The sequence below is a fragment of the Oryctolagus cuniculus genome, chromosome 10 (assembly GCF_051225735.1).
Source record: "Oryctolagus cuniculus isolate XC-2025 breed Fujian yellow rabbit chromosome 10, ASM5122573v1, whole genome shotgun sequence".
NCBI lineage: Eukaryota > Metazoa > Chordata > Mammalia > Lagomorpha > Leporidae > Oryctolagus > Oryctolagus cuniculus.
Genome location: NC_142876.1, coordinates 15,560,141 through 15,587,986, shown reverse-complemented (window position 1 = coordinate 15,587,986; position 27,846 = coordinate 15,560,141). Strand labels below are relative to the sequence as shown.

At 47.9% G+C, this 27,846-nt stretch overlaps 1 protein-coding gene across 1 annotated transcript in view; it reads right to left on the bottom strand.

Annotated features, from left to right (window-relative positions):
* BCL2 (BCL2 apoptosis regulator) overlaps positions 1-27,846 on the bottom strand; it is a 169,956-nt gene that overhangs the window by 15,919 nt on the left and 126,191 nt on the right. The gene's annotated exons all lie outside the window — the stretch shown is intronic.

Sequence of the window (27,846 nt, the reverse complement as noted above, 5' to 3'; positions counted from 1 at the left end):
ATGCCCCACGGGAACCTCAGCCAATCTTGGATCCATGTGCAGCATGTTTTTATTTTTCTTTCTTTTTTTTAAGGTTTATTTAATTATTTGACAAGGCAAGGCAGAGTTACATACTGAGAGAGGGAGAGACAGAGAGAAAGGTCTTCTATCCACTGGTTCACTCCCCAGATGGCTGCAATGGCTGGAGCTGAGCCAATCCAAAGCCAGGAGCCACGAGTTTCTTCTGGGTCTCCCACTCAGGTACAGGGGCTCAAGGACTGCTTTTCCAGGCCATAGCAGAGAGCTGGATCAGAAGTGGAGCAACCAGGACTTGAACTGGTGCCCATATGGGATGCCAACACTGCAGGCGGCGGCTTTACCTGCTATGCCACAGCGTCAGTCCCTGCAGCAGGTTTTTCAGAATAGAATTGGTGCAGACTTTGGATGGGTCCTCACTTACGGGGGTGGCCTGGTTCCTCTCACTTTGCTCTACCCTTTGCACATATCTAAGTCAAGCAATGCAACCACAGCCATACCACTTATCCAAGTATTTATTTAGTGTCTGTTTCTAGCCAGGCACTAAATCTGGGATGTGGGAGAGATCCAACTGGTGTGCCAACCCCCTTAAAGCGGCTTATATAAACATGAGACAGGAGTGACACCCATCAGAGAAGTCCCGCACTTTGCCCAAAGTCACACAGCTCACAGTGACAAAGCTGAGACTTGAACCTAGCACAGTGCAACATCTTAGACCGGTGCTTTTCCTGCAGGAGGCAGAAAAGATATGCAAGACCCAGTCCCTAGAAAAACCAGCAAAAAGCAAGAGCGATGAGAATGTTGAGTGAACGAAGGAAACTGGGGCTGCCGTTTCAGGGTGTGGAGTTAGGGTGAGTCTGGAGCTGTGCCATGGCAGCTCCCACAGCCAGCTGTGTCTGCAGGCAGGGGCAGTCAGAGTGAACAGGGCTGCACTAACAGAAAGAAGACCCTGTGACCATGAGAAACCACAAGTCCCAAGGACCGCCCTCACCCCCGGCTCTCTGCAGAGCTGGCTCCCACGGGAACGTGTGCGGCACACTCTGGAATGCCCCTGTCTGCGGTTTGGCCCTGCTGGCGGCTGCTGCACGCGCCACCTCAAGAGCGTTTGCAAAAGCTGTGTGATAAAGACCCGAGTCCCAAAGGAGAAATTCCTTCCGCATAATTCAGGAAAAGCCTTCCTCGTTACAGGGCTGCTTCGCGGGGAATTCTGGAATGCGAAGGAGAATACAATTTCCTTGAGTCACAAAAACAAATGCAACGTGAGGCCTCTTTGGAACAGTAAAAGACGTGGCCCGCAGTCTCCACAGGGGCCACTGGATCCCGATCCCTTCCCAGGATCAGCTAGTGGTTCCCCTGGAGCCTGGAGCAGTTTTGTCCACAGCTGAGCAGGGGCTGTGTCCACACCATGATAGCACGCGCAAGACACACGGGGGGTGATGGCCACCCAGCCATCTGGACCTCTGCTGCGGTCCAGCCAGCAACTAGAAGGGTTTCCTCCGTGGACATCATCCACTGGTGCTCAGGTTAGCGACTGTTCTCCCTACTAACTTAACGTGGCACGTGTCTTATAATTTAACAGAGGTAGAGACCTTCAAATGCCTAGGACCCTGCCCAGGGAGCATTTTACAAGAAGCTATCTGTGTTCACTGAGTAGTTAATCCTTTAATGTTAGGTTTCTTTCTGGAAGGCTGGAAGTCGGTGGGGCAAGCTGGTGACTGTCGGACCCAGCAAGTCAAACGCCGGCTTAAAGCTGCTCGCAGCACAGCGGAGGGAGAGAGCGCTCAGGGCAATCTACCTCAGACGCCCAATTAAAGGTGAACAAACACAAGCAGAACTGCAGAGTCCCTTACACACTTCCCCGCAGACAGCGGCTCTGCACGCAGCTCCACCGTGGCACACAGGAGGCCTGGAGCCTGCCTGCTCCATGGGTTTGCTGGACGCCAAGTGTGCCACCAGCATCACTCAGGATGCCTCTCCCACACCCTCTCCTGTTTCCTCCTGGGCCTTTGTCTTCTCTTTGCTTTCCTGTTCCCCCCTTGTCTTGAATTTTAGCAGCTGGCGTTCATCGGCAGTTCTGATTTCTCTCTCTCATCTGCATTGGCATGCCCTGTTCTAGGACAGGCCTGCTCTGAATTTGCTGGAAGACGATGCGACAGAATGAATGCTGGGTAAGTGCAGTGGGTGAGACCTCAGAAGCTTGGCTACAGCTGCATGGCACCCCCAGCCATCCTGCTGGTGAAAGGACCCTGGCCCTGGGCACTGATGGAGAAAGTGGGCTGTGCCAGAGCCCCCAGGAAGTGTGAGAGGCGACACAGGGCATCGATGTCACCATCAGTGGAGCTCAGCTTTGATCCTGGCTGCAGCCAGCCACAGGCTCCTCCTGCAAACCTGCTTTAAACCCTTGCAGAGCTGGGCTCTGGCGCTGCAGTTTCGGGACAAGTGGAGAGGGATCTGTGAAGGAGGAAGGAGCATAACAAAATGTCTCAGTTTCACGTTCTCTTGGTGTGTTTTTACTTCTGCCAAATTCCTGGAATTCCGAAGTCTAACCATTTTATGTGCTTTTCATTTCCGTTTGAGCCCGAGACATCATTTAAATGTCTTCTGAGGTAATCCCGACCTACTGAGACACCCAGAAAAACTGTGAAAAATATTAGGGTTATTCTACACACACACCTGGAAGGTTTTAGGCGGTATTTCACCTCTGGGTTTAAGTTCATGGCTGATGGATTACAGATTCCAATAGAGATTTTACTAACAGTATATATTACTTGGAAAAGGTACTTTTATTAAGGGTAATTGTCAAAGTTAAAAAAAATTATAATTTCACCATCGTGATATCCATAGTACCTTTTGGTGAGACTGCAAGGATTGCAAGGTGTCAGTGTTGGGCCATGAAACGCAACCTTTCCAAGGCAGGCACTGGCGCAAAGCCGCACGCCTGGCTCAGCCCCTCATTGGGAAGTCCCAGATCCTCAGCCTTCAATGACTTTCTGTCCTGATGGCCCCTGTGATGCTGCCGTCCCGCAATGGCGAGCTGTGCAGGATGACCGTCTGCGACTCCTTTCCAGGTCCCCTACCTGCTGCCCGGGAATTCATCTCATGGGCCTCCCTGTCCCAGGAAGGGAACACCCCAAGGCCCTGTCAAGGCCGTAGGCATTTTGCAGGTGATGGAAATTCAAGGTCGGGGAACTGTGTTCTGCGTGTGTGCGTCCAGAGCAGGGAGGAGAAGAAAGGTTAAGTAGCTGCAGGCTGCAAGAAACAGGCCCTGCAGCTGAGTGTGAGAGTTGCCATCACACTGGTGCAAACAGGGGCCTGAATCCCAGGGGTGGTTCTGCTGGGGCAAATGGCCTGGCCTGCTAGAGGTGCCAGGAACGTGCCTGATAGTCCAGACATCAAAAGAAACACATGCCAAAACCGTCAGGCGCCGGCAGCCGGAATCTGGGCAGGGCTTCGAAGTCCCAGCTACTTCTGCTGATGATTCTGCTCATCGCCATTCGGGACCCCAGTTCAGATGGAATGAAGGCCGTATCTCAGTAACTCTCTTCCAGCTTATGAAAAACCGAGGGCTGCCTTCTCTCTCTGCGTCCTAGTTATCAGCCATAAATTATACCCATGCGTGGTCACATCTGGTGATGTTAATGCATCAACCCAGACTGCTACGGTCTTCTTCCCCATGTCTTAGCCACAGGCCCATGTGTCACTCAGGATGACTGAGCTAGTCCCCTTTGACCTCTCCAGGAGATACTTCTTCATTGCCCCAGAGCACCCCCTTGAGATGAAACTGCGTCTGTAAGTCTTTTCTCGAAATGTCTCCTTCTTTGTGCCTGCCCCTGCCTCGACATAGCAGAGGAGATCCATCAGTCATTTCTGGGATATCCAGACTGTGGAAAATTTGCTTTTAAAGCTTCAGAATTGCTTTTTTTTCCTGGATAACTCAAAACTGGTTTGGATCTTCTACATTAGCCTTGGCTTGAAGGAAGAACCAGGGAGGACAACTTTTGCCTTGTTTGGAACCAAATGAGAGGACCATCCACTTTCTGTCTCACCCTCTTTTTCCATTTTTATGAAAACAGTATTTTTTCCTTTTAGTTGGATAATGTACACTTTTAGCATTCCAGGAAAAAAGTGTCAGTGATACACAAGTCATAATAACAGAAAATCAAAAGGAATGCACAAGGCACAGGGAACGCTGTCTGTTTAGCAGGAAAGGCCCAAGGGAAAAATCTAATTTTAGAAATTGCCAGTGTCATGTAAATGGAAAGAGAATATAAGAAAACATTTGTGATTTTAAAAATTAGCTTAATTCTTAGTCTTCCTGGCTCGTGGACTCTTGTCCTTATTTTTAAAGACAGAAAGAACCTTTGGTGCTAGGTAAGGATAAGCCTCACAATGCTGCAACACAACATTACAGGGCGGCAACGGATCTTCTGGCCTCTGGCCTGCTGCCTGGAAGTAAGAGGATGAAAGACTAGTTAAATAAGAAGAGGGAGCATTCGCTGAGGAGGAGACAATAACCTTCTCTCTCCTATTACTTGAGAGCTGCCTATCAGAGCTACCTGTCAACTGACATGACCCGCACAGCCCATGGGATGTTAATGCTGTGGTCATCCCATTGCACAGATGAATAATAGGTAGCCTCTCCAAGGCCTCATGGTTAATCCACAGTGGCACCAGGACTCAGACCCAGAATTCTGACAATGGGGCCGGTGCTGTGGCATCGTGGGTAAAGCCACCACCTACAGTGCCATCCCATATGGGTGCCAGTTCAAGTCCTGGCTGCTCCTCTTCTGATCCAGCTCCCTGCTAGTGTGCCTGGGGAGGCAGCAGAAAATGGCCCAAGTGCTTGGGCCTCTGCACCCACGTGGGAGATCTGGAAGAAGCTCCTGGCTTCTGATTGGCCCAGCTCCAGCTGTTGCGGCCATTTTTGGAGAGAACCAGCAGATGGAAGATCTCTCTCTCTCTGTCTTTCAAATAAATACATCTTATATATAAAAAAAGAATTCTGACATGAACTCTCTTGCCTTTGCACTTGGTTGCCTGGCCTCCCAACTAAATGGACTTGCCCTGAGCCAAGATAGCATAAGTACAAACAATACTTTTACACCATAGCCTTGCTTATTTATAACATCTATGTCTTTGATAAAGCTTAAATTATGAGAAAAAAAAGTGAAGCTCATTCATAGAAGAGAATGACCTATGACCAAAGATGAGTTGGCTGACCTTAAAGGACCTGGACTTGTTCTTGACTATGTCATGTTTCTAGCCCAGTGAGATGCAAGTCTGCCACCCTCAATCCATGATAAAAGAAATTGGAATCATTCATATATTTACAGTGAGAGTCCAAATAATAATGCAGTAACTCAGCCTTCCTTACAAAGGCTGTTCTTGATGGAATCTCCAATTTTCCTTTCAAGCCTGAAAAAGAACACTGTATGACAGTGACCTGGTGGAGGATGGCCGCGAAAGGCGGTGTCACCCATGATACTGATTTCTTACTCTTTATCTAGGATTTGTGTGAATTACACACAAGGCTTCACTATACAAGCATGGCTGTCTGCAGAGAGACTTCCACTGACCTAAGGATTTCAGTTTGGCGAGAGAAGTTTCCTTCGTTGTGATGCAAATTCCCCCTCCTCCCCCCATTTCTTTTGGGTCAGCCTGAAAAATGGAAATTTGGTAGAAAGATTGCTAGGTTTTCTCTCCCCTCTGGTTAGTAGTGTCTCCTTCAGCAGTGGCCTCCACAGACAGCTCTCTGTTCTCACCTCCTAGCTGCACTTGGGGGCCCGGTGGCAACCAGAGAAAAGCAGGACACATCCCTGGTGTGCTCACTGAGCATGGTTGGGGTTTTCCTTCCGTTACATCTAGGTAGATCTACTCTCGTTTGCTTTCTCTCTCTTCATGGGCCATTCTCCCATTCTCTTGGCATTCTGCTCTGCTCTCAGCAGTCTTCTCTCAGTTACATTCTCCCCACCCTGTGAACCCGCCATCGCTACGCCTTCTCTGTGCCCCACCAGCCTGCCACAAATTCTAGAATTAGACTCTTTCTGTTCAGCCTCCCAGGGAGCTGTTTTAGTCTGATACGCCAACAGTCTCCACAAAGGGATAAAGAAGTAGATTTAAATATGAATTCCTAAAAAAAGCTGAAGCTTAGCTAACACATTTTTTGGAGAGCTTCTGGCAGTAAAATTTCGAGGAATGTTGGGCTGCAACATAAAACTGGAGGCTTCGGCACACCGGGTTCTAGTCCCGGTCGGGGCGCCGGATTCTGTCCCGGTTGCCCCTCTTCCAGGCCAGCCCTCTGCTGTGGCCAGGGAGTGCAGTGGAGGATGGCCCAGGTGCTTGGGCCCTGCACCCCATGGGAGACCAGGAAAAGCACCTGGCTCCTGGCTCCTGCCATCGGATCAGCGCGGTGCACCAGCCGCAGCGCGCCGGCCGCGGCGGCCATTGGAGGGTGAACCAACGGCAAAGGAAGACCTTTCTCTCTGTCTCTCTCTCTCACTGTCCACTCTGCCTGTCAAAAAAAAAAAAAAAAAAAAAAAAAAAACTGGAGGCTTCAGAAAGAGTTCTCCAGGTTGGGGGTGGGGAGTGTGTTGGAGCTCCAGCCTTCACGGGGAGAGTCCGGCCATAATTCTCAGCTGGACAGACAACACTTGTCAAAGATGCCTAAGCCACGTCTCCACTGAGACAGAAAACGGGTCTCTTTTCGTCCTGACTACGGTGAACTCTCATTGGAGCTTCGACCAGTTGCTTCTTAATCATCTTGGTTTCCCCTTCTGTAATGCAGTCAGGGGCATTCCCTGCTTCTCTTTCATCTCTCCAATTGCCAAAAAAGATTTTTTCCCCTTCTTGAGCTTTTTTTATTCATTAGCCACATCGACTGGGTAGATTAATTTTTTCAGATTTTCCCCCAAATTTCCCTACGCCACACTGATAGTGACTGTTATACCCTTAAACTATTTTTTGCCTATGGTCCCTCTACCTCCTCCCCAATATCAGTGCACCCTTGACTGACATCCATCAGCAAAAACTGACTGGGCATCGGTACACTACTGGAATGATCTAAAATCTAGGGTGGAGTCAAGAAAACGTACAACCATTTCTCTCCCTCTAGTTAGACACAAAGGTAGAAGGGGGTACTACAAGAAGGAATGGCCTTGTGGCAGATTGTGTGGCCCAATACACAGTCATGAGAGGTCAGAGAAGGGACAGGAAAGGGGGAGGCAGGGGTGAGAGACTGAGGGTGATGGAAGGTGGAGGAGGAAAGGGACGGCACAGGCAGGAGTTGGGTGGATGTGTGTGCACAGGGAATGCTAATGGCCTGGCCTCATTGCGTGAGTTTTAAAACAAAATCTCATGAAAAAAATAAATGAAATAAAAGTCAGACTTTATTAAATTTCTGTAGGCCCAACCCAATTTCTCATAGTTCCTAGTCATGTGGATACATGCTAATTTCCTTGGCAGCCTAAGAGAAAGCTCTTAATGTGATTTGAGTCCCTTAGAGATCAACACTATTATAAATATAAATGTTCAAACACAAACAAGTTAGAACCAAATGCCCCCAAACACTGGCTTTCTGTTAAAGGGAGGTTTACCATGGTGCATTGAGCCTCTGGATAAAGCAGTGAGAAAACAGACTCAAATAGGCCCATTGGCTAAACTACAGGCAAAAGCAAACATAGTTGCTGCTCCCTACATATATAAACTACAGTGGCGGGCAGGACAGCTTTGGATGGTGATTAGAGAAGTCCCATTCAGAATTTCCTACAGGGGTTTGGGAGGGGACCCTGAGTCTGATCAAAATGGACAGTCTTGATTCAACAGCCAGCCTGTACAATGCCTCCTTCATGTTCTAACTGCTTTGAGCCAGGGACTGCTAACAGAGAGTTGTAGACACACATCAAGGAGTTTGTTTACCTAACCAAGAGAAAACAAAATTCAAGTTCTCTAGAAACATACATTTGACACCAAACCATGCAACTGCAGAACTGGAGCACACCTCAGGTGCCGGGTTTTGATGTGGTCATTACTCGCTCAGCAGAGCCTCTACTAGGCAACACCTCATTTGCCCAATTCTAGGTACTTGAAAATCTAAAAACATTATCTCTTCCAAGAAAATTCTAAAATGAAAGATGTTTTCATTAATTTGTAGAAACCTTCCCAAAGGTCATTTAAAATGCCATGGGGGTAGGCATTTAGCCTGCCAGTTAAGACACCTACATCCTACACAAGAGTACCTGGGTTCAAGTCCCAGCTCCAGCTCCTGGCTCCAGCCTCCTGCTAAGGCAGATCCTGGGAGGCAGTGGCTGATGACTCAACTAACTGAGTTCCTTCCACCAATGTGGGAGACCTGGATTGCCTTCCTGCCTCCCAGCTTCAGCCTGGCCTCATCTCAGTTGTTGCAAGCACTTTGGGGAGTGAACCAGTAGATGCAGGACCATGCGCTCTATCAAATAAATAAACAAACAAGCAAACAAATTAATAAAATTTTTAAATACCTGAGATTTTACCAGACCACTCCTAAGTCAAGTGAGGCAATGACCAAATCTATTCTTCATTTTTCTAGCATTTATGCCCAGAACTAACCATCAACATATCTGCAACCTAGAGGTTCTTTTCTTTCTGAAGATGTAATTACTGGGATTTGGCGAAACTGCAAAACCTATTATAACAGGATGGTGGACAGGTCAGGCGGTCACACTCTGCCACTTCTTCAGGTCCCTCTGTTTTCTCTGCTGAGGTGGTAGACTGCCTGCACTCTTAGGGGCAGGTGTTGAGGAAGCTTGATGACTCCCCTTCGTGGTGTGTTGGAGTGAGGTGTCTGGTGCATACACAGATACACTTGGGTACAAGCTACGGTTGGGGCTCTTAAGAGATTTAGGAGCCATCATTTCAGAGGCCAGAAACAAGATTATGGCTGAAGTCAAGGAAGGGTAGGAGTTCTCTAGTCTGCGGGAGCAGATATTTCTAAAAACCCATCTCTCAGGGTGGATCAGTATTACTTTTTTCTTTTGTCCCTGAACTACCTGCTCCAGGTTGACAGAAATAGCCCAAAGTTAGAAAACTCAGGGACGTGAGAAATAAATAGTTTCAATTCTTCTTGTATCACTAAGAGTTCTTGATTATCCCTAGCACCCAGGGCCATCTCTAGTTTTTAAATATTCATGTCTGGTGGAAGGCTTCTTTCCATTTGGCCACTTTAGCTGTCTGACTGCTCTGGGCCTGGCACTGGCCTTTGGAGTAGCTGGCCTTGCACAGAACATTCTAGTGAATAGGTGGATGGGAGGCACCTCATGGCTTAGCACAGGCTCTAAGGTTACTCTGTTGGGTTGGAAATTCCTTCCAGACAAGGCCCAAGATTTGAGGGCCTTCATGTACCAAGGTCTTCAGGAAATCACTTCCACTGACTCCAGAACTCTGCTTCCAGGCCTGTGGCTCAGAGCTTCTCTCTTCTAGTTGGAAGTGCTCTCTTTAAGAACTTAGCCTGACTCATGCTGTTAGGAAATGAATTCCTAAAATTAAAAATCTATAAAGCCTTTGTACAAAAAGTACAAATTTAATCCTCTGTCAACTCAACTAGAGACTTATTCTCCTTGTTTTATAAATGAATAAACTGAGACTCAGAGGGCCCATCATGTGAAGGAAAGGACATCAGATAAACTCACTGATAGTGCGAATCATCTGCAGTCCACACTCCCTCCTCTCTACCACGTTGCCTGCTGACAGTGACCTCAGCACTCCAGAGAGGGTACAAGGTGCAAACGCAGGGTCAAAAGCCAAGTAAAATAGTTTCTCAAAAGAGAGAGAGGGAGCGAGCGAGGGGCAGTTGGTAGATATTCAGGCAAGGGAATTAGATGTCACCCGAAATCTTCCCACAGCCTCAGCACTGCTGTCCCCCTGCCCCCAAATGTCTCTCATGGATGCCTTCTCTTTCCAGCTCTGCTGTGCACTGCACTGCATGGCTCCCTGACAATGGCCAGAAGCTCATAGCTCATCATGCCCAGTCCAGACCCCTTGGCACTGCTCCAGAGGATTTTCCCCAAACCACAAAGCTATTGGGTCTTGCTCTCTTATTCAAATACCCCAGTGACTAATTCAAAGGGCAGCTGGCCCTGACTGCACCCCCAGCCTCACCTCTCCCCAAGTGAGCACTGGCAGCCACTGCCTGCCATGTCCTGGAGCTGGAAGGCCCTTCTGTCTTTTGTAGGCTTCTCAGGACATCTCAATCTCCACCTCCTCTGGGAAGTGTTTCTTGACCAAGCCCTACCTGCCCTGCCCTGCCTCAGCTCACTATTGGCTGTTGGCTCACTCTCAGACTGTCTGTCTCCTCCTGGAGGGCGGTGCCTGTGTTTTATCTGCCTCTGTCTCTCTAAGGATGGCTGCAATCTGGTAAGAGCTCTGGGAGTGTTGCGGAATGAATTCATCTATGGATCAAAACGAAAACTGCGTAAGGAGGCCCATAAAGCTTGTGCTGCACTCAAGGAGGATGGTCTCACTGCACCTTCGGAGAAAGACTTAGGACAGCCTGGGACTGAGCCGGCAACACAGTGTGGGGCCAGAAGCCACCTAGCATCCCTACCGTGCTGCTTCACAGGGTTACTCCGACTTCTCGGAGCCACGGTCTATTCCGTGAACATAAGAGGACGACACGGCAATGACTGCAAAGGCTGGGATGAGTGCTGCACGGGCTCGCATTGGCCAAGTGTCCACTGGGGGCTGGCAGAGTGACACGCGGCAAACGGTGCTGTCCTCCTCCTAGAATCTCCAGTGCTGTACAGAGCTCCGGGAACGACACTGCCCGAGAAAGCACGAGGGCGCCTGCCTCTGGGATGCACAGGCAGCTTCCCTCACTTGCAAAGCTGAGATGCCACGCCACAAGTGAGTAACTTCATGCATGTCTGGAAGCAGGAGGGGGTTGAGAGGTGGCCTGGATATGCAGTGCCAGGAAGGGGAGAGGGCTCTCTGGTTGTTTGGTTGGGAGTGGAGGGGTTTGGTAGAAAAGGAGGGTCCCCAAAGGTCAACTTGCAAGGCCAAAAGGAGGTCCCCAAAGGTCAACCTGCAAGGCCACAAGGACCCCTGGAGGGCAGGGGAGGCTGGGTTAAGAGACAGGGTTTGTCTACTCTTGTGCTGCTCTCTGCTGACCCCTGTTGGTGTGGAGGGAAGGACAGGCAGTTGGATGAGACAGGGGAATGCCAAACAGGTGAGGAAGAGAGCTGAGGCTGAAGAGGGAACAAGAAACACAACCTTATACAGATGGGGAAGACAGAGGAGGGCTGCTTGGCCAGATGCGGGCACCATGCTCACGGCAGCCCCTGCGGGCCTAGTCCGGCACTTGGGGACGCCTTGAGCCCTCCCTGCCTTTCTTTCCCTGGACGCTTTTAACACCTTTCACTTCCTGGTAGGCCCCCACTCATTTTCCCTTTGCAGGCCAGAGGCCCAGGTGTGGACCCTTGGTGTGGCCCAGGTGAGGAGTGAGATGCACTTAGCTTTCTTGGGCCCCTTGTTCTTCTTCCTGCCTGAGGAATTTGTCAAGCAAGGCCAGGACCCCCGATGGCCCTGAATGCCCCAGTTAACACTCATGAGGTTTGCTGAGAAGCAAACAACAACAGGGCTGAAGGGGCATCAGACAGGGAGGGACAACGAGGTGAAGGAGGCAAGAGTTAACCCAGACTGCGACCCAGCAGAGGGTGGAAGAGGGGGCAGTGGCTGCCCTCGGGAGAAAGCCTGCAGATAAGTGTTCCCATCACGTCAGTCCAGAGCTTTCAATCTACACGATATTTCTAGACTTTGGAGCTGACAGCACAGGACAGCTGGGGAGGGGGCACTGTTGGCACTGGGGGGCATCTCTGGTTTTCCCTAAGTGTCAGGAGAAACCCATATCCAGGGTCCCCAGACCTTACCCGTGTTCCCTAGGCGGTAAAATCACCCCCTCTGAGAAGCACAGCCTTGGGTTACAACTAGGTCCCACCCAAATACGCAAAGCGGAACCTCCTGTTCAGTGTCACCCTCACCTGAGCATTTGAAGAATGCCATACATGGGCATCCACCTCCTCCCCCACCCGACAGAGCCCAGGAACCCTCTTCCGAGTCCAGATCTGGGGGCCATTGCTTGTTCCTCAACCCAGTGCACATCCTAGTGGCAGAAGGGCCTTGATGGCCAGTGCTCCATCTCCCTCTGGAGATGCAGGGAAAAGCCCGCCCGGAAGGCAGGCAGCAGGTGGAGGGGCAGACCTCACTCTCTATCTTCTCCTCGCCTTTTCTCTGCCCTCAACAAGTGGAAGCCACAGCAGCAGCTACTCCTGTGAACACGAATCTGGGGCTGCTCTCCTTCAAGTGCAGACAGCAAGTCCTGGAGCTACGACAGCCTTTGCCCAAATAAACAATCAAGCTAACTGCGGGTCCGACAAATATATATTTTTTTCTCCCAAGGAATTAAGCGCCCATTCTGGGTCAGGCTTCCAGTTGGAGCCTCCAAGAAACCAGAATGCGTGAAGCTGAAGGAATGTAGGCAAACAAAGTCCCTTATTTTAAAGGCGAGGACGCTGAGCCCCAGAGAAGTGGAACGCAAGCCAGAGTCCGAGCCAGGACCAGACACACAGTCCCGATTCCAGGCAACCTGAGCTCCCCTTTCCCAGATGTGGCCCAGGGACGCGTCCCCCAGGGCAGGGCCTCAGTCGTGTGCCCCTGAGTGCTTCTGGACCTCAAGGGGCTGCTTACTTCATGGACAACTCCCCCGGGGCTGCTTTGTGAAGCCCCACGAGAGGGCCTTGAAAAGCGCTCCCTGGAGGGGCACCTCGGCCTGTGCCTTGTTTTCGGTGGAAATCAGCATTAGCTGCTTGCAGCTTTAACCTTCAACTCCAGCCGGCGTCATCTCCTCTCCCTTATTAAGCTGTTCACGCAGTGCACCCGCAAAGGTCACACCTGTGTTTGGATGCTGCCTGCCACCAGAACACCTTGAAGACAGCTCTAGGTGGTCTCTCTCAGCAGATCAAAGGAGACGGGCCAAGAGGCAGGCCTCCCTCCCCAGCCAGGGCCTTGCAATCCTCCTCCACAGACACTGTCAGGGGCCCGAGGACGCGGCCGCCGCCGCAGGAGCTGCTCTGAGGCCAAGTACGCTCTGTTTATTGACAGAGAAACACACGGGCACCTGTCCACTTTCAGAGTGACTAGGGAGTTTCCAGTCTGGATACGAGAAAACTTTTACACTGTACCCAAACATTTTCTTTTCTCTTCTTTTCTTTTTTTCTGAAGCCAAAATTAGAACGAAAACAAACACACGGGGCTGTGCGCGGCAGGAACAAGAAACTCAGAAGTGAAGACATTTCACAAGAAAAGCTCCTTCGAGGTCTAAGCTCACCTGGCCAACAACCTGCAGACACCTTTGACTGGGGGCGGGGCAGCCCCTAGGTCACAGAGCGCCTGTTCCCGTGGCTGTGAGATTGGGGAGGGGGGGGGGTAAGGAAGCAGGGGGTGCACAAGGCATATTTCTCTTCTAGTCTGGGGGTGCCTTGAGGAGCAAGTGACTGGCTGTCACAGGCTCTCCTGGTTTCCAGCCCTCAGAGACCCTAAGGGGTGGTGAGCCAGCCAGAGAGCAGGGCTCTGCCTTTTCCCAGGGGCCCTGCCCAGGCTGGGTGGGTCTTGTTTACCTGTGAGCAACTGGGGCAAAAGAAAAAGCTTTTTCCTATAAAATAGCTCTGCATTGTATGACTTGAAAATACCTTCAAGTAAGCCAGGGTGTGACGGGAACTGATGATATGCATGAACACACAAAACGCCAACAGAGACGCCCAGAGCTCCCTGTCTACGTCCCCAGCGAAGCAGCGGGGAGCCATTGATTCATGGGAGATTTATCAGTTTATAGAAGATACTGGAGAAGTCGATTATTCCAAAGCACAGGAGTGTAGATTCACGCTCAAGTTATCTGCTCAAAGCGGGACGGTATATTGGGCCCTTTCTGTCAAGTAGGGTAATTCTAGTCGGCCTCCTTCCACCGGCTCCGGTCCCGTGCCCTCAGGAGAGCTGAGACGCTGCTTAGGTAAACTGGGGCCCAAGCAGAGGTAGGGCCAAGCACGCTGACGGTCCCCCATGTCACAAAAACACAACTGAAAGAGAACTATTCTTACACACTCACGTACCATAAAAGGGGAATTTCCAGAGGCCTCTGATATTAGCAATTTGCCCTTCCATTGCATTCCTCTCTAGTTTCAAGATGAGATGATGACAAAAAGACTGACTTGTCAGAAAAAAACACGAAACTCCACATACAAACGTGCAAACGGCCACCGCGCAACCTGCGGGAATTTCCACACCTGAGTTTCTGATTTGCCTCGAAGCGGAGTTGGAGGAGGAGGAGGAGGGGAGGGGCTGAGGGGAACCGAAGCCCCCTCCCTGCCACGAAGATAAAATCATTAATTATGTCTCTTTTAAAGTGAACATCACAGCGTAGAGTGTACATGTCTTATTTTTCCTGTTGGGCAACAAGTTTTTCCAAAGTAAAAATCCTGAAATGTATTTTTTAGAAGCAGATATAGTTGGGAATTGTCTCAAAACTAGCACAAGTACGGATGTTTCTCCTTTCACTTTCCATTTTACGTATGCATTTAAGGAGAATGTGCACTGGTTGGTTTTGATAGAGTGTTCTGGAGAGAGGGGAGGCACTCCCATCCTGGGGTGGGGGGTGGGGGTAGGAGGGCAATGGACATGATTGAACGTTCACTTTTACAGGCCTGGGGTACTAGCTTCTGTGAGGGGAGGTGTCTTAAGGAAATAGAAGTCAAAATCAAAACAATTGGAAATGAGTCCAACAAAACTGGTCATAAAGACACAAAGACACTGGTGAGGGCACACAGCCTCCTGCTGGTTCTGGGAGTGGGGCTGAATGTGCCCACCTGGCAGAGTCTCCATCAGTGGGCGACAACCTCTGCACACACATCCTCTGGCCAACTCCTAGGCTTCCAAATTTATTTAAATGGGCTCATTTACATCATGTCTACTTTCAATACTTTCAAATCCAATCCACTTTATTTCTCAAAGTTTTTCATGGAGGACTCTCCTATTTACAGCAAAAGGAACACAGTGCAGGTGCACCATCTGATAATGCAGACAAGTGCATGCTCCCCTGTAACCAGTCCTCCATCAAGATAAGGAGCAGTTCCCTCCTCCCCGAAAGATCCCTGGAAGCCAACTTGGTTTTTAAATTATTGGCATCTGAATGTTTTTGAGTGGAGATTATCAAAGCCAAATGTGTGGGAACAAAGCCTGATCATTAATCACCTACTACAAACATAGGTAGCAAAGGTTTTGAAGATGGTACGTGAGCCTGCACAGGCAAGTTAGCAGCAGGGACGGGTCCTTTTATGAAATGCCAGAGGGGCCTTTTAGGGACGGGCACGTGGCCCCTCTCCGCAGCCCTGCTGGCATTTGACCACTGAACTAAGACCGAGTGGGTTTCTTTTCTGGTTTTTGTTCTTCAGGCATCAGGGTTTCCATGTTTAGAAAGAGGGAAGTTGAGGCCTAATAGTCAAATCTACCATATTCTCACAGGAGCCAATGCTGTCTGCCCAGGAGGGCTCAACCACAGCTCGAGCGCTCTTCCCAAGTTCTGCTGCAACACCCGCAGAGGGGTTCACAGGAGCAGACAGTTTAGGAGTTTCCTTAGCATTTCCTGTTTCCCAGATTTCAGAGAGGTCCTTGAGGGAATGTCTGACTCGGGGTAGCACATTAAGGATGGGGCGAGATGGTATTTTTGGGTCCCTCCACCACCTGCATCCCCCATGTTGCCACTTTGGCACACTGTCGCTCTAGGGCTGTGGAAGAGGAGGGGACGTGGCAGGAAAACCGTGGCCGCATGAGCTTCCTTTGGAGTCGGGGTGCTCCAGTGGGCCTGAACGCCTCACTGTTCCTCCTGCCCACCCACACGTTGGCACAGGATTCCAGGAGTAGAAGACCTGAGTGGCTTTAGTTTCTCAAGAAAGTTGAGCTCCTTCACGAGCATCTAAATCATGTGCCTTCAAAGCAAAGAAAAAAAAACCTGAAAAATGTCCTCAGATAGCATGTAGGAAGTAGTACTTTTTAAAATCACATTACCAAAATGGTACCCAGAGGAGATCCCTTCTTAAATCTCCCAGCCCTCAAAACAATGTGGTTGAAAAGTTTACAACCTTCAACCCTTGAAAAGGTCACCTCCCAGCCTCACACCCTCTTGCATTAAGAGCATAACGGATATTTTGAGTCACATGTATTGTTCTTTGATCATTTGCATTTGGTGAAATCCCTCCCTTGGACCAATTTAGTAAGCAGTGCCTTGGGCTTCTTTAGTGATTGCTCTCTGGTCTTCTCTATTTTCTCTCTGTCAAACACATTTAGACCCCAACGCACGCAATGAAGCTGCAGCCTGGGTCACGTATGCTTGCTTTTTGTACTTGAGAGGCAGATGCTTGGGGGATCTTTCATCTCGCTTAGGTTGGAATTCCTTCTCCATTGCAAGCAACTAAGACCACAGAGGCTCATGCAAAGCCCCTGATTTCCCAGGGGTTCTGAGGGCCCTCTCACGGGGCTCCTCCCTCCCTGACCCCCTGTTGAACTGACACACTTCTCAGAATTCCAGGCTCAGATGCTTTGCATGAAGAACTCTAGTGCCAACTACGAAGGGAGACTGTAAGAGAAAGACTGGCTCGATGGAAAACTTCTCCCCACCCACACACCGCCCCAGTGCAGGCATTCTCACTGACACAGGGCCTCATCATTGCACAGCAAAGAGCGCTCGGGCCCCAGGACCCCTTCTTCCCACCTGAAGCACTGTGCTCCAGCTGTCACCGGAGGCCTGAGTGCTTTATGAAGCTGTCTGCTTGCTCCCCTGCTCCATGTATAAGCCAACAGCGCTGGCTTTCAGAAACATATTTCTTCCTCTATGAGTAATTTACAAGTGACTCATCCTCAGCTTCACCAGCCAGCACATGTGACCCACTGTGCTGGTTGAGTGTATCTATAGATGTGTAAACCAGAACAGTTCTTAGAACACACTGCCCCTCCCACACGCTGTTTATTTTCCTTCCTTTCACAGGGAGGGGGTAAAGATGGAGATGAGCTGCTGGGGGCCGCCTGTCTGCATACAAACCTGGAATGTATCCATTCGAGGAAACAAAAGACTTGACCCAAAGACAGAAAATAAAAGAGGTAGACAAAGGGCCTAATGCATTTATTTTAGTATTAGTAGACCACTGGAAGTTCTGAGAAAAAAAAATCCACAAAAATAGAATATGACAAGAACCCAAACAAACAACAATGACTCTATGTTCTGTCTCTTTCTTGCTCCAGTAGAAATTTAGACCTAGCCAGGCAGGTCTAAACCCACATCCACACCAACCCCAAACTTGGCAACATTTCTTCACTTCTAACTCAGAAAACCACTCCTGGGGCCCGCTGTGGTTTGATTTGGTAACTCTCAGACATAAAAATGTCTTTATTTCTCCAGCTTGTCTCTGTTCCTCCATTGGTAGAGAATAGCGTTAGGCATGGCTTGGGGACGCTGCTACTGCAGGAAGGCACGCGGGTGACACAGCTGCCAAGCACTCTAGATAGTGTTTCCTACCTCATTCTCACTTCCTATTTTCTATTAAGCCCAATCTAGACTCATTTGCCTGCTATGTGAAGCCCGTCATACCCTGGCCTCGCCTGCCTTATTCTAGTACCATCTCTACTACTTGCACAGCCCATCCTTGGGTAGTACCAGGACAGCATCTTCAGAGCCCCTTCAATGAAGACATTGAAAATTCATTCCCACCCCTGGCCTTCCACCATCCCCTCCAAAAGCCCCACACCCTTCCTTCCCACTCTCCATACCTTCACCTTGGTGGAGCCCTCTCACCACCCGTATCTTAACCTATTCCAACAGCTCAGCTCATCCCACCTCAACACCTTCCATGAAACCTTGCTTACCCACCCACTCGGGCCATTTGTCTGCATCTCCTCAGCTTCCCAGCACTTGTCCAGGTTGGTTCCTCAGTTTTGTTTTGCTCCTTGATAGGTCAGAGTCATGTCTGATCGCAGGTTCCCTTGGGAGGGGATCGTGTGTTTTGCTCTTGGATAGCCCTACCTTGCCTTGATCCATGGCAATGGGTGAATTGAGCTTCAGGTTTAAAAATGACAATTTACTTTTTGCAAAGTGGTATAACATGCGAGGTCTTACCACACTTCTAGCCCTCTTTTTTCAGCCTTGTAGGCAGCTCTGGGGAGAGGAATAAAATCCCTGAATGCTCATCAGTATGACAAAAAAGGCAACCACAGTCATTTATGGAGCCTTGTCTATAAACACTAGTGATGTACTTAACGGATACCAACTCATGTACACTTCATTCTGACCCAGCAAAGTAGATACTATTATTATCCCCACTTTACACATGAGGAGCCCAAGGTACACATGCAGTGGGTAACGAGTCCAAAGTGGCTGCGCTGGATTCAAACTCAGGTGATCTGGCTCCAGGGTGTAGGTGTGTGTTTTTCCATGGCTTCTTTCACTGCAGCAAGAGAAACCTGTCTTCTACATGGACACCTTATTGCAGTTATGTTGACCAAAGCTCCTTGGCACTCAACAAAATGGAATACAATCTTCCAGGGAAGCTTCAGGATCAGAGCCAAATAGAGTTTTTTCTTTGAAATGTAGAGGGTAAACTCTGCCAGGCCACCCCTGGGACCCCAAAAAATGATACTACCCATCTACCTTCTGCAGGAATACCAGATTCCAACCCCAGGCAATCTTTAAGCAGGCTTGCTTCAAACAAATATTCCTGCACATCCAACAGAATCTTCCTAAATCCATAATTTCTCAACATAAAGAAACTCAATACCACCCAAATCACATCTGCATTGAGATTTGTTTACTATTGTTTAAACATAATCTTGCAAGCTTGAAAACTCCAGATTAGGTACCAGAAGAAAAACCTCATCCTGGTGGTCAGATCTCTGCAGGAAATGATGCCACAGACAATTATTCATGTATTAGCAGTTGCTTAAGTACCACAAGGCTTTTAGGGGAAAAGACTGGGAGGCAGTGGTTGGAAATGAAGCCCCATTATTAATGTACTCAAGCTATTCAGCTGGATTCAATAAAATAAAAAGCCCTGCCCAGACCAATGTCTGTAGCAGAAGATGCTAAGAGCTGTTTTTTAAAAATCTGGTTTTATTGAATCCAGGCTTTATACACAGCATTCTTTCTTCCTGAATGGCTGAAAAAATCATCTCATGCATTTGAAACCATTTGAGGAGAAATGGAAGGAAGCTGTGTCCAGAAAGCACAATGAACTTGAGGGAGAGAACTTCTCGACATTCAAGGTGATGGAAACCTTGGTCGCCCTTTGGGTAGACAGGAAAGGCTGAAAATTCCTCTTCCTTTTATTCAGTTCCGGCTAGAAAGCCTTACCGGGAGCCCACCATGCACCAGGCCCCATGCGGCTCTCAGCGAGGCCCTGAAGCAACCAAGACGCACAGCACCCTCACAGTCCAGGGCGGAGCAGCACTGGGGGTGGTTTAGCTTGGACGAATATCATGTGGTGTTAACTCCGTGTCTGTCGCTCTCCCTGGGCTTGCCGCCATCCCTTTCCATGATTCTGGCTCTGTTCATTGGTCACCTGACTGCTACATCCCCATTTCCCAGGCTCCTGGCCTCAGACCTCCCTGGCCTGAGGAGCCCATGGGCATCTCCTGTGTTTGTGCCTCCAACCACATCCTTGGCCAGTGGCTGCTTCCGGCTCCTCCACCCTGCTCAGTGGCCTCATCCGCATCTGTCAGTGAGGCAGGAGTGGCCTCCACCCATCCCAAGTCTGTGTCATGCTTTGCGGCTGCAGACCCTGAAGAGGAGCCTCTGCAGAAATGTACTCATGTGGGTTACGGCATCTGGCTTAGGTGTTTTAATTGTGCAACAATTTTTGCTGAATGAGAAGGGCCCAACATAAAGGGAGAAAGGTGGGATTAGGCAAAACTGTCTTCAAGCACTTTATGGTACACAGGAGGGAAAAATGCAGCCTAAGGGAACATCCAAACAGTAAACAACCCATATGACAATGTTAGAGCGGAGACAACTCCCAGCAAGTGTGTATGGGAGCTATGCAGTTCCTGGGCAGAAATCAAATGCCCCAAATGGGCAGAGGTCTTGAGCCAGACTGCCCAAGAGCTGTGCTGTCTACTTCTGAGCAAGTCCTTTTTGTAAAAGCCATGGTCCCTAATCCCACATCAGTGGTGTTCAGGGGCCACAAGCCTGGCCCTTAGCAGGAGGAGCTCAGAAGGGGACTTCTGGCTTGCAGGTGCTCAGGGCTTTCTAGATCACCTAGAACAAGGCCCCGAGAGAGATGGTTCACAGGGAAGAGAGAACACCAGGGGGTGCCAAGAAGAAAGGGAGGGAACCAAGCAAGAGAGAAGGCTTTGCCCAACCTTGGAGGGGCAGGACTTGAACACAGGAAGATGTTAGGAAGATGTTAGTGTCAGGATGAACTGGTGTTCCCTAGAATGTGAAGCGGAGACAGGTATTAAAAAATCGCTCCATCACTGAGCAGGTAATATAATTGTATTGATGTGGAGTGTGTGGAGTAGAAATGGAATATCAGATGGTTTAAGTTTGGGTAAGAAGACAGTAATGCCGGCAGCATAAGGAACAATGCACGCCCGAAAGGGGACATCAGCATCTTAGGTGAGTTTTACTGATCGCATTGGCTGACTGACTTCCCTCCAACTTGCCTTCTTTCTTCCATCCTCCCTTCTCCCACAGAGCACCTACCAGGGACTAGGCACTGAGCCGGGGTTGGACATAACCCTCCTTACAGAGCTTACACGCCTGCCCCGAGACCTGCGGCAAACACATTCTAACACTGCAATATGATAAGGTGCTGTAAGAGAGCTATGTGGGCACAGTGCACTGTGCGGGGAGCACGAGGGAAGGGGTTTCTGTACTGACCAGGACTTAGAGGCCTCCTCCAGCACAAATTCTACAGCAAAGAAGTCTCATTGCCAGGGGCCTGGCTGCGTCTCACAGGCACGAGTTCTCCTTGCTTCCTTCTATCATCCACTCATCTATCTACATCCCACATTCAATCTTTATCCATCATCCATCTCGCTCGCTCTCTCTCAAACATTTTAAACATACAATTTTACTTTCTAACACATGCTTCTCTTCTCACTACAGAGAAAGCCTAGCTACCAAAGATCCTTTTTGCCAAAGTGAGAGCTGACAAAGGGGTTTGGAGTTCTTCTTTGTAGGTCTTTAAAAACAGGATTGTTCTCATCTGGCTAGTTGGGTGGTCTTGCCTAAGGCAGTGGGACACGTCAAGGGTTCCCATATCCTTGTTTCCCCCAGTGCCCAGAGCTATAAGTCCCCATGGACCATGAGCAGCTGCTATCCTTTCAATACTGCGCCTGACCGCCCAGGCCAAAAGCTGAGGTGAGGAGTGACAGCCCTGGAGGGTGCATTTGCATGATCTCAGAGGTCAGTGCTGCCGCTGGCTGCAGTCCTAACAGCGACTGCCACCTCCACACTGAGAGCTGCACTAGGCTTATGATCCCCACAACTGACATCGAGAGCCAGCAAGCTGTGAGATGCTTGAACTCGGGATTTCATTCTGTAGCCCTAAGGCTTCTATCTGTTTCTAATTGGAGGGAAGTGTAGACTGCTCTGCTTCGTGGAGAATCTGGCCTCTGTAACACACAGTTCCACGTGCTCCTTCACCTTCTGTTAAGTATAAGGTCCAGCTGGAATGCCAGGGCTTTTTAGGTGGTGTACATGTCACGGTAAGAGGAAAGGTAATCTGAGGGTGTTTCTAGAGACATTGCTGAGCGATGATTATTGCACATTCTGTATTGGAATCCAAGCCACAAGGGTTACCACCCTCAACAGCTGAACAGCAACAACCCACGTATCATTTAGCAGGCTCAGTGGTCATCAGTCTTAATCTTGGTCTCAACTGTTTTTGATAAAATTACTTATTAGCCTAATAGCATTGCATAAATGATTCATAGGCTCTGCTCTCTCTTGCAGAATCCAGTTCCTAATTCTTTCTTTTATATATATAAAAAAGCATTCATTTTATTCATTTGAAATGCAGAGAGAGACAGAGAAAGACTATCTCCCATCCATTGGTTTACTCCCCCAATACTCACAACAGCTGGGGTAGGGCCAGGGCAAAGCCAGGAGCCCAGAGCTCCGTCGGATTCCCCCTCTTGGGGGTTCAGGGAACCAAGTACTCAACCCATCACCCGCTGCCTCACGGCATGTGCATCAGTAGTGAAGCTGGAAGGGATGTGAGACAGTCTGATATGGGATGCGGGTGTCCCAGGAGGTGGCCTAACTGCTGCACCCAATGCCTGCCTGGCCCTGATGCTTCAAGTTCAACAGGGCTGAGAAGCCTGCACTCACAGGTAGGCACCCCAGAGTTCCTGGTGACATTCATTCCTTAAGCTTCTGCTGGGCTCTCAGAAGCAGTCAGGCTGTGCTTTCTAAACTAAGTGCAGACCGAAGAGTTTTTCACCCTTTGTATTTTCCTTGAAGAGAAGTAGTTTTAATGCTACTTTAACTTTTTATTATTTTGGGAAGAACAGAGAGTATCCGTTTATGTTCTTGTGTGTATTTCCATTTTTTTTAAATTGTAACAACCAAACTAATATAAACAACTACCATTTATGACGGAATTTGTGATCAGTATAAAAGAGGAAGCCTCAGACATGGGTGAAGCCTGGTTTAGCCTCTTACTACAGTGTGACCTTGGCCAGACTGTGGTAAACGGCACTGTGCCTCGATTTCTGCATCTGTGAAGTGGGGATACTGGCAGCACACACCTCACTTGGTTCTTGTGAAGGTGAGATGAGTTGTTGTACAGAACATGCTTCAAACAGTGACTGGCACATGAGAAGTGCTCTATGTCAGCAGTCCTAATGTGAATGAATTAATCAGTGAACTAATCAACACCAAGCAGGTGAGGCAGCATCTGGGAACTCGGGTTTTCAATGGGATACAATGATACAGTAAACAGCTTGGAACTGTGCCTCGTGCAAAGAGTGTTCAATGCTAGCAATGAATAACTTGGGCACCTGGGCCACACTTACTTTGAACTGTTTTTTATGATCTTGACTTAATCCTTCCAAAGCTCCAGGGTACCATACTACATTTTACTTCCTTTTTCTCATCTTTGGTATTCAGGGAAGAGGGCCCAACCCCAGCCTCAGGTCAGAGAGGATGCTCAGACACTGTGAGGTACTTGGCAGCTGCTGATATAGAACCAGTACGAAGGGTCCTATTTTGGAGTTTTCTGGTTTCAACTTCCTTCCACACGTTTTCCCTCGCATCTGTTGAGTCTCCAATCTTGGGGTCCTTTGTACTTTTAAAAACCTTCACTCACTACTACAGGTCGAACATCCTGAAGATGAAAACCCAAAATCTGAAATGCTTCAAATTCCACAACTTTTTGAGTACTGAAATGATGCGCCACAAATGGAAAATTCTACACCCAGCCTCATGCGACAGATCATGACCAAAACTTTTATGTACTAAAAGTATTATATAATACTGTCTTCAGGTCATGGGTATAAGGTGTATATAAATCATAAATGAATTCTGTGATTAGAGTTGAGTCCTATCCCTATGACATCTCATCATGTATATGCAAACATTCCAAAAAAAAATCCCAAATCTGAAACACTTCTGTTTCTTAGCACTTCAGATAAGGTATATTTGATTTGTACTTCTATTTCACACATATGGAAAACAGCATAGGAAATCAATCAGGCTAGTCATGGATGGATGGATGGTCACTGTGCTTACAAAGATGCATATCTTGCGTACTGCTGCTGGCAATTGGTTGTACACTGGTACAAATAGAATTAAATCAATCAGCTGCCTTCCTCCAAAGACGTAGAATCAGATGGAAGACAATCTTTTCATTAGGCATTCTTAGTAAATAGACTTTTCTTGGGAGAAAATTGGAAAAAGATTGATTTATTTTTGAAATAGTGTTAGTAAAATATTATAAATTGAGTTGCTGTGAGGTTTTCTCACTATTATAATGAATGTTTTCTTCTCTTCGGAATTCAAAGTGAATGTTCTTCTTTAAGTCTAAAAACCACGCTTTGCCAAAGTATTAGTGAGTCACGTGGGCTATGGATCCATCACCTGACAACAGTCTGAGTTCCCTGTATACTTTTCAAGTTTCAGACCTTGGGCCAGCTTAATGGACAGAAAACAAAACAAAACAAAATACCTTAATTTCTAAGATCTGGCCTTTTCACCTTTTAGGAAATGAAAGGATTTAAATAGCCTGCTGAAACATTTCAGAGTGTCTGCCCTGCAATTCTATAAGCATGGTGTGAATGAGCCTAATTCACTGTGCAGGTAGGGAGGTTAGAGGGTCCTGATAAATTCAGATAAAGTATAATGAAAATGCTTAGCAACTCGTGACCCAGCAGGCTTCAGAAGGCTTGCAAGAGCAAAACACTCTAAGTATGAAATGAGAAGAGATGATACTGATAATAGCCAGCAGGTCGGTAACATTCTCCTCCATGTAAGAGTCTAGGTAAGGTCCCTCACTCACTGCTCCTATATTTCAACAGATAAAGTCAAACTGGAAAACCTTTTGGAAGAAAGCTAGTTAAGTGCATGGGGTAAACATGCTTCAAGTCATAGAAGACAGAAATAATAAATATATTGGGCAGAAGAGAGATTTCAACTCTGAGCTATACTGGAGGTAATATCATGTAAGGCACAGAATATTCTGATTCCCATGATGCAAAGCATGTTGGGCTTACCATGACCTTATGTAATTAAAAACTCAGTGATCAAATGCAATCTCAATTGTATTTCCAAAGACGGATGGCACGCTTTGCCAGGTAATTACTTCATACACCCGCTCATTCATGTGCTCGCTCACTGAATGAGAACTATTCCTCGCCTATCTGTTTATTGAGCAAGAACAATGCCGATCCTGAGACTGCTTGGCCCCGAAGAACTGGAGAGAGCTTTCTCATCAAAATACAATTATTTCCCCACATTGGAACTTTGGAGAGTCAAGCTTCACGCTCTGAGAGCAGAGATGAGTTTTAAGTTATTGATTCTACTCTGAAATTTAAAAAGGATCCTATGAGGTCACAAAGACATTCACAGTGCTGTAACAGTCCCCCCTCAGCATTCAATCCTCTTCTAGGTCGTCTTTGTCTTTCCTGAGCCATTCTCTGCATTTCCATGGACTCTGCCTGGGATGTCTACAAATGGTGATTAAAAACAACAAAAAGGCAACATATTGTCCAGCTTGAAATAACTTTTCAAAACAACAGACACTTTGGCTTTGATATAAAAGTTATCATCAACTATCCTCTTTGTTTTACTCTAGAGAGAAACCAGCACATCTGAGATGAGGAAAAGTTCTGTTTCCAGTGTGAGTTGGCTCACTGTTAAAACTCACACATGCCAAAACCCCTAGCTCTACCTGGACATTTTGGGTGTTATTTGTTTAAACATCTTTGTTTTCTTAGTTGAGCTAAAAATGTCCTTCCCTGCACCCCAGTGTTTCTGAAGGGACCTTCAGACTAAAATAAAAACAAAAATAAAAATGACGTGCTTAAAAAGTTGCAATCATCAGACCCAGAGCATGGGGCAGAAAATGGATGGAGGAAGTGAATTTTAAGACCTGTGTAGTAGTTTTCCTATTTTGCTTGCTCTAAATAGATGTAAAAAAAACAAACTGAAAGAAAAAAAAGGACATCTCCACCCTGCACAAGTGAGGACTGAAAATTATTCCTCATCCGGAGTTAAGTTTGGAAATGAATGAATGCCTGTCCAGATAATAACTTCCCTGCTAATACAGAACAAATCCTGTTGCAATGAACTATAATATTGCATAAGACCTCTTATTTGTGTCAAACTTATCATCATTAGGTACATGCTTCACATGACTGTACTTTAAGGGGTTGGTGAAATATTCATCACAAAATACTATCATCAAGTTTGACTTGCAGGTTCCTCTTAAGCAAGAAAAATAATACGGGTGTTAGCACTGCAAGGATTTCCTCCCCTTAGATAAGAGAACCTTTTATTAAGAGGCCTACAGTTTGGGGAATCCATAAATTTCCTGACAATAGTAGGCTTAGTTTTTTGTATTTATGAATTTTTCTGGATAGAATGTGCAGAGCCTTACTTTTCAAGGCACACAGACACAGATCTATGATATTATATACATAGATGAGCATACATATGTAAAAATACATATACATGTTCACACTCAGTTAATTCTTGAAAAAAGAACCATGAGATAAGAGCTATTTTGATCTCCATTCTAGCAGTATTTCACTAAATGCTAAGGGGCCCAGGCAAGACTGTGAACCCAAAACATCACTCACTGAGAAGCCAAAGTGGAGCTTAGAGTTTCCAGCAGGTGTATCACTATGCATGGATGGGTGGATGAGTGGATGTCTCAGGTTGCTTTTGTGTTATTCCTCCCTCTATTCTTTTTTCTGATGCATGCAGATAGGTCCCCTGTCAATTCACATCCTACTATAAAGTTAAACACCAAGTCATACTCCTCTTTCCTGAGATCCAACTGAAGAATATACATTACTGTTCCACTATAAGCAGCCTAAAGAGGTTCTATGGCCCTTTTGTAATGCAATGGAACTCAACTAAGAGCCACAAAGCACTCCCCTGCCCCTTAAAAAACACTGACTGCTTGTAATAAGATGTCACACTGGCCCACAAATCAAGGTTGAAGGTGTCTGTCTTGACTCTCTGCAAGTCCACTTCCACCCCCATGCACAAGGCTGCAGTGAGGGGTTTGGCAGGCACTTTCCAATCAGCACTCATGAACAGGAAAGGAGTGAACCTAAATGTTGCTGCAGAAGGTTTGCCTGTGGCAAGCCCAAATTTGCCAAAAGATCCACAATTTTAATGACTACTGATTTGTCAGTGGATGAAAAAACTGTCGATAGGAAATGTGTCTTAAGTTAGACTTGAAAGTGGTAACTACCCAAATGCCAGAGTCAAATGAGCTGACAGGGTGTTGCTCATTCTACAAACTCTCCCACCTATGTTATTTCTAAGAGTCATATTCAAAACACCGAACAAGCAGCCCGGTGTGTCCGCAGGCCAATCAGGCCAGACTTGAAAGTGGCTGGAAACAGCCAGCACAGCTGTGTGAGGGCATCCCAGGTGAATTCTAGCTCCTCGTTCACTAAGGTCCCTCCTGGTGCTAAACCTGTTTTATCAATAGCTTTCAGAAGGAACCCAAAGGTGAAGAAACCCAGGCTCAGGGAAGTTCAGAGGTGGCCGGCACCAACCAGCTGGTAAGTGGTAGAGATGGGTTTCACATTCACACTTCTGACCTCTGCAGTCACCTCCTCCCTACTACACAGGTGCCCCAAATGCTCTCGGGATACCAGGTTGCCCCATCAGACAGCAAAGCTACTGGACCTACTGAGGAGCCCGTGGGACAGCCCCACTGCTATCGCAGCCTGCCACGCGAGGCAGGAGGAGGCCCTCACACCAGATATCGGGGCTGTGGATGATGGAGTGAAATTTGACTTGGAACGAGGGGAAGGCAGGTGGAAATCATGGATGGCATTTTGAAGCAAAGGCAAATCTAAAGAGAGATCTCGGCCGAGCTCCTGCCATTGTTGTTTGGTTGTATGCTCCCAGACCGGTGGTTCCATCAGCTCCGGTCAGCACTCTGGATGTGACTTTGTTAGGTCAGGGAGCAGCGGCAGGATGGGAACAAGTGCTCTGAGAGCCCTCGAGATAAGTTCCTTACAGTCTATTCAGTGTGCTGGAATGATGAGAGCTGGCCTGGAGTCTGCTCTCCCAGGCTCTCTCCA